Below are 6,000 nucleotides of genomic sequence, written 5' to 3' on the forward strand. Positions count from 1 at the left end.
TGTAACTTGTGTATCTGTGTTAAGGTCTGATACCTTACCTTCACAGCGAATGTTTTCTTCATTTGATTCATCTTTCTTACCTGCCTCTGCAAATATTAGTTTCAGTAACTTTTCAATGTCTTGGTCTAATTAAATTTCATGTTAAAACATAAACATGCCAGGCATGAGTTTATCCCATATTCTTTTTTTGCAACTGGAAATACAGAAATCCTAATGTAAGGCTTGAGTATTTCAGAACTCAGATGAATATGCTGTCTCTTTAGGTGAAGTACTATCATTCGCTAGTTGGTATAGAACTATATCTGGTTTATCAAAACGGCCATGAGGTGGCATCCTCTACCACAAAATAAGAAAAGCGTTTGCATCATAGTGATTTTTTTTTTCCTGTCAGTGCTTGCTAAATCACCTATGTCTCTAAAAGTAGACTTTTTTTAGGTGAAGTGCAGTATTTTTATGTAGTTAATCTCAGTCGAAAACTAATTTGCAGCCATTTTGGTCAATTTTTTTAGGCTGGCTGGATGTATTAACTTTCACATACGACTACCCAACCTGTATTTGTGTAATTACAAATTTATGCATGTAGCTTTTCTTATAGGCCACTGACATCCCTCTCTCTCTCTCTCCCCCCCCCCCCCCCGAAAATCTGATTTTTAAGTGTTCTTCAGTTTGAAAACTAGAAGAGCACTAGAGTGGCTGAAGCTGCTATTGTGCTCTATGAATAAAGAAGTGTTTGCTCTGTGTGCTGCAAGTATAATGTATTCCTACCCCTTCTCATGTCAAAGTAGCTTACAATCCACAAGTAATCACACAATACATGCCTCACAATTTTTTGAGATAAGTATCGTAGAAAACAAATGTCAAAGGGTTTTTTTCAGAGTGCTTGTGAGGACAGGAGCTAAAATATGAGAGGTCCTGACTCAGGCCTGCAGTCAGGGTTGGTTTCCTGCTTGAAGATAGTAGTTAATGTCTTGCATGCAATGCTGGCAGCTGTGGCCAGCATTTCCTAATAAAGGATTGTATTTTTATTTGCTTGGAACTCTTCCAAAACTCTGGTTCGTGCTCAGTCTGCTTTATTTTAGTTTCTTTATTTCTTTCTTTTTCCTTTTTTATTTTAACCTTTTAGAAGAACGAGCAATGAGGAAAATGTTTTCTCTGCCCGCGTGAGAGATACTGCTTTGTTCACATGTGCTTAGCCCAGGAATAATGCTATGAAGCAAGTAGCTGAGGAAAACTGCAGTCCTTCCTTCAAAGGAGTGTTGTCATATTGACAGTAGGACTGACCTACTACAGCATTAATATACAATGTTCTAATTGCCCTAGGTTACGTTGGCTCCTGATTTTTCTTTCACTGGTAGCTACTAGACATTAACCTCTTGTTTGTACTTAGAACTCTTATGTTTAGTGGAAGAAGAAACAGTACTATAATGAGACAAGAAAAAAAAATCACCATTCTTACTCAGCTTTACTACCATCACCCACCAAAGGATGACCTGCTCTGTGCACGGATGACTGTTTGGTATGTTAGGGTAAACTTGCATATGAATTTGATCATCTCTACAAAGGGTGGGGAGTAAATCACCTGTCTCTGTTCTTGGTACTGGACTCATTTGCTGATATCCTGTGACTGTTAGCAGCTTTGGAGGATTCCATGTCAACATGTTGCCCATGAGTTGGGAGACCTCTGAAACCTGATGAAATGCTTTTTGCTGTTTTTGTCAGTGAGCTCTGTGTGACTGTAATTCTCTAAAACCTTCTTTTGCACTTATCCTGCATACATCCACGTATTTTAGAAAAATAGCATATTTATTTTAATTTACATGACAGTAACCTGTTTACATTAGGATGTCAGGTATCTATCTGTATAGGAAGTGGCAGACATTGCTCTGTACAGCTTACCAGAAACAAGAACTTCAGAGAGTGGAAATGGTTGGAATGACAGACATGCTCCTTAGAAATTGGCATCTGAGCCTACTAATAGCTTCTACTATTTCTTTGAAAAGAAGTTTCTTTGAAATACCATTTCAAAGTCAATTATCTTTCTGAGTTTCTCTCTAGGAAAAACAAAAGTGGTGTGCTGCAGTTGATGTTCACCTCTTGCTTCAATAAGACTGACTTTTGGCAAGAAAATTGTCTAAGACTTCAACTTTAGGATCAGCTTTAGAATTTTCCATTCTGGGAATGCTAAGCTTTGTAGGCCTGGTGAGAAATAAGCTGCTCATGTAGTTCCTTACCCACTTACAATTTGGTTTTTATCTTTATGTACCCACTTCCTCCATTCTGAAAATCTGCCTTTACCTCTGTTACCTCTACTCCATGGTTATTGGGCTGTGGCTTCTGCTGACATCCTCTCATTACAAGAATTGGGAAGCAAAGAAATGGAGTCAGCAGATATATCTGAAAATTGGGATGGCCAGTTTGAGAATCAGTCTATCCTGAATCCCACTGGGCACTCATGCTCATTAAAAAACAAAGTTTTTTAAAAACAAAGAAGCAGTCTTAACTGCAGTAGCATAAAAATAACTTTACCCTCCTGTGGTGATTGCATGCTCTGTTACACTTTGGCAAGTGTACTACTGGTACCCCAGCTACCTATTTTAAAGCTATTCTGCTGGAGGTGGTTCTGATTGCTTATAAAAATACTATCATAAACAATACAACTCAGTGCAAACAACCTCAAGAACAGATACATCTTTGGAATGAATAGTGCTCCTGGCCATAAGAGTAGACATAAAGTGGCCTTTCATATGAAGAGTGAAAGGGATATGCCTTTTCTCACCTAAATTTGAGCTGTAATAATTTAGGAAAATAGCATACAGAAGTTTCTGTTGCTGTCTGAAAGGAATTAATTGCTGTACAGTTTACAGAGCTCAACCAAAGATGATATAATTTAATCAGGTCTTTCTCCACTTTTTCTTTGAGGAAAGGCTTGATCCAGCAAAATGCTGACCTCTTCTATTAATACCTACTGTTTCTAAGAATTCACTGTCTTACAGGAATGGTCACTTGCATAGTCTCTTGGCAACAGGGTTTTGGTTTCTATGACCATGGGACCCTGTTTGAAGATTGACAACTGATGAAGAGAGATGGGATCCACCTCACTAAGTGGGGCACGCGTGTGTCTGCCAACAGGTTGGCCAGCCTGGTAAGGAGGACTTCAAACTAGGAAAGATGCGGGAAGGAGAGAGTATGAGACAGAGTAGTCAGCAAAACTGCTCAAGTCGGGATGCCTCCAGCAGGTACATGCAGCCGGGGAAATGTGCATGGGACATGAGTATTGAGGATCTTCTTGCACCATTCCTGCAAAACCTGCATGCTCGATTTGCCTCTCTGAAATGCCTGTATACTAACGCATGCAGCATGGGGGAATAAACAGTAAGAATTAGAGATCTATGTGCAGTCACAGTGCCATGATCTCATTGCAGTTACGGAGACATGATGGGATAGCTCACATGAGTGGAATGCTGTCATGGATGGCTATGTAGTTTTTTGGGAAAGACAGGCCAGGAAGGCGAGGTGGTGGAGTTGCCCTTTATGTGAGGGAGCAACTAGAATGTCTGGAGCTCTGCCTCGGGGTGGATGGAGAGCAAGTTGAGAGCTTATGGGTAAGGATTAAAGGGCAGGCTAACATGGGTGACACAGCTGTGGGGGTTTACTACAGGCCACCTGATCAGGAACAAAGAGTCAGTTAGGCCTTCTACAGACAGCTAGAAGTAGCCTCGCAATCACAGGTCCTGGTTCTCATGGGAGACTTCAACCACCCTGACATCTGCTGGAAAGAGAACAGAGATAGGCACAAACAGTCCAGGAGGTTCCTGCAGAGCATTGAGGATAACTCTTGACACAGGTGGTAGAGAAGCCACAGAGGAGAGGTGCACTGCTAGACCTTGTGCTAACAAACAAAAGACTGTCTGGTTGGAGATGTGAAGGTTGGGGGCAGCCTTGGCTGCAGTGAGCATGAGATGGAGTTCAGGATCCTGCAAGGAGGGAGCAGGGCAATAAGTAGGATCGCAACCCTGGACTTCAGGAGAGCTAACTTTGGCCTCTTCGGGGACCAACTTGGAGGAATCTCATGAGGTAGGGCCCTAGAAGGAAGGAGGGGTTAATATTCCAAGTATCACTTCCTCCAGGCTCAAGATGGGTGTGTCCCTCTGAGTAAGAAGCCCAGCAAAGCGGGCAGGAGACCTGCATGGATGAGCAAGGAACTGCTGGCAAAACTCCAACAGAAGAAGGAAGTCTACAGAATGTGGGAAAGGGGACAGGCCACTTGGGAGGAATACAGGGACATTGTCAGAGTGTGCAGGGATGTGACGAGGAAGGCTAAGGCCCAGTTGGAATTAAATCTGGCAGGGGATGTCAAGGACAACAAGAAGGGGTTCTTCAAATACTTCAGTAGCAAAAGGAAGACTAGGGAAAATGTGGCCTGCTGCTGAATGGGGCGGGTGCCCTGGTGACAAAGGATACAGAGGAGGCAGAGTTGCTGAATGCCTTTTTTGCTTCCGTCTTCACTGCTAAGACCAGTCCTCAGGAATTCCAGACCCTGGAGACAAGAGGGAAAGTCTGGAGAAAGGAAGACTCTCCCTTGGTGGAGGAGGATCGGGTTAGAGATCACTTGTCCAAACTTGACATCCACAAATCTATGGGCCCCGATGGGATGCATGCACGAGTGCTGAGGGAGCTGGTGGATGTTCTTGCTAGGCCGCTCTCCATCATCTTGGAAAGGTTCTGGAGGACAGGAGAGGTGCCTGAGGACTGGAAGAAAGCCAATGTCACCCCAGTCTTCAAAGAGGGCAAGAAGGAGGACCTGGGAAACTACAAGCCTGTCAGCCTCACCTCCATCCCTGGAAAGCTGATGGAACAGCTCATCCTGCAGGTCATCACTAAACACGTGGAGGACAAGAAGGTGATCAGGAGTAGTCAGCACGGATTCACCCAAGAGAAATCATGCTTCACCAATCTGATAGCCTTCTCTGACGGAAGGACTGGCTGGGGAGATGAGGGGAGGGCAGTGGATGTTGTCTACCAGGACTTCAGCAAGGCTTTTGACACTGTCTCCCATCGCATCCTCATAGGCAAGCTGAGGAAGTGCAGGCTGGATGAGTGGACAGCGAGGTGGATTGAGAACGGGCTGGATGGCAGAGCTCGGAGGGTTGTGGTCAGTGGTGTGGAGTCTGGTTGGAGGCCTGTAGCTAGCGGTGTCCCCCAGGGGTCAGTGCTGGGTCCAGTCTTGTTCAATGTATTCCTCAATGACCTGGAGGAAGGGACAGAGTGCACCCTCACTCAGCAAGTTTGCCGATGATACGAAGCTGGGAGGAGTGGCTGACACCAGAAGGCTGTGCTGCCATTCAGAGGGACCTGGACAGGCTGGAGAGGTGGGCGGAGAGGAACCTCCTGAAGTTCAACAAAGGCAAGCGCAGGGTCCTGCCCGTGGGGAGGAATAGCCCCAGGCAGCAGTACAGGCTGGGGGCTGACCTGACCTGCTGGGAAGCAGCTCTGCCGAGAAGGACCTGGGGAGTGCTGGTGGACAACAGCTTGACCGTGAGCCAGCAAATGTGCCCTTGTGGCCAAGAAGGCCAGTGGTATGCTGGGCTGCATTAGGCAGAGTGTTGCCAGCAGGTGGAGGGAGGTGATCCTGCCCCTCTCCTCAGCCCTGGGGAGGCCTCACCTGGACTACTGTGTCCAGCGCTGGGCTGCCCAGTACAAGAGAGACATGGCACTTCTGGAGAGAGTCCAGCGGAGGGCTACTGAGATGATGAAGGGACTGGCGCATCTCTCCTCTTAAGAAAAGCTGAGGGAGCTGGGCGGAGAAGAGAAGACTGAGAGGTGATCTGATCAATGTGTACAAGTATCTGAAAGGGGGGGGGGGGTGTCAAGAGGATGGGGCCAGACTTTTCTCCATGGTGCCCAGTGATAGAACGACAGGCAACAGGCACAAACTGAACCACAGGCAGTTCCATCTGAACCTGAGGAAAAACCTCTTGACTGTGAGGGTGACAGAGCACT

Source organism: Struthio camelus, chromosome 3 (genome assembly GCF_040807025.1).
Source record: "Struthio camelus isolate bStrCam1 chromosome 3, bStrCam1.hap1, whole genome shotgun sequence".
Lineage (NCBI taxonomy): Eukaryota > Metazoa > Chordata > Aves > Struthioniformes > Struthionidae > Struthio > Struthio camelus.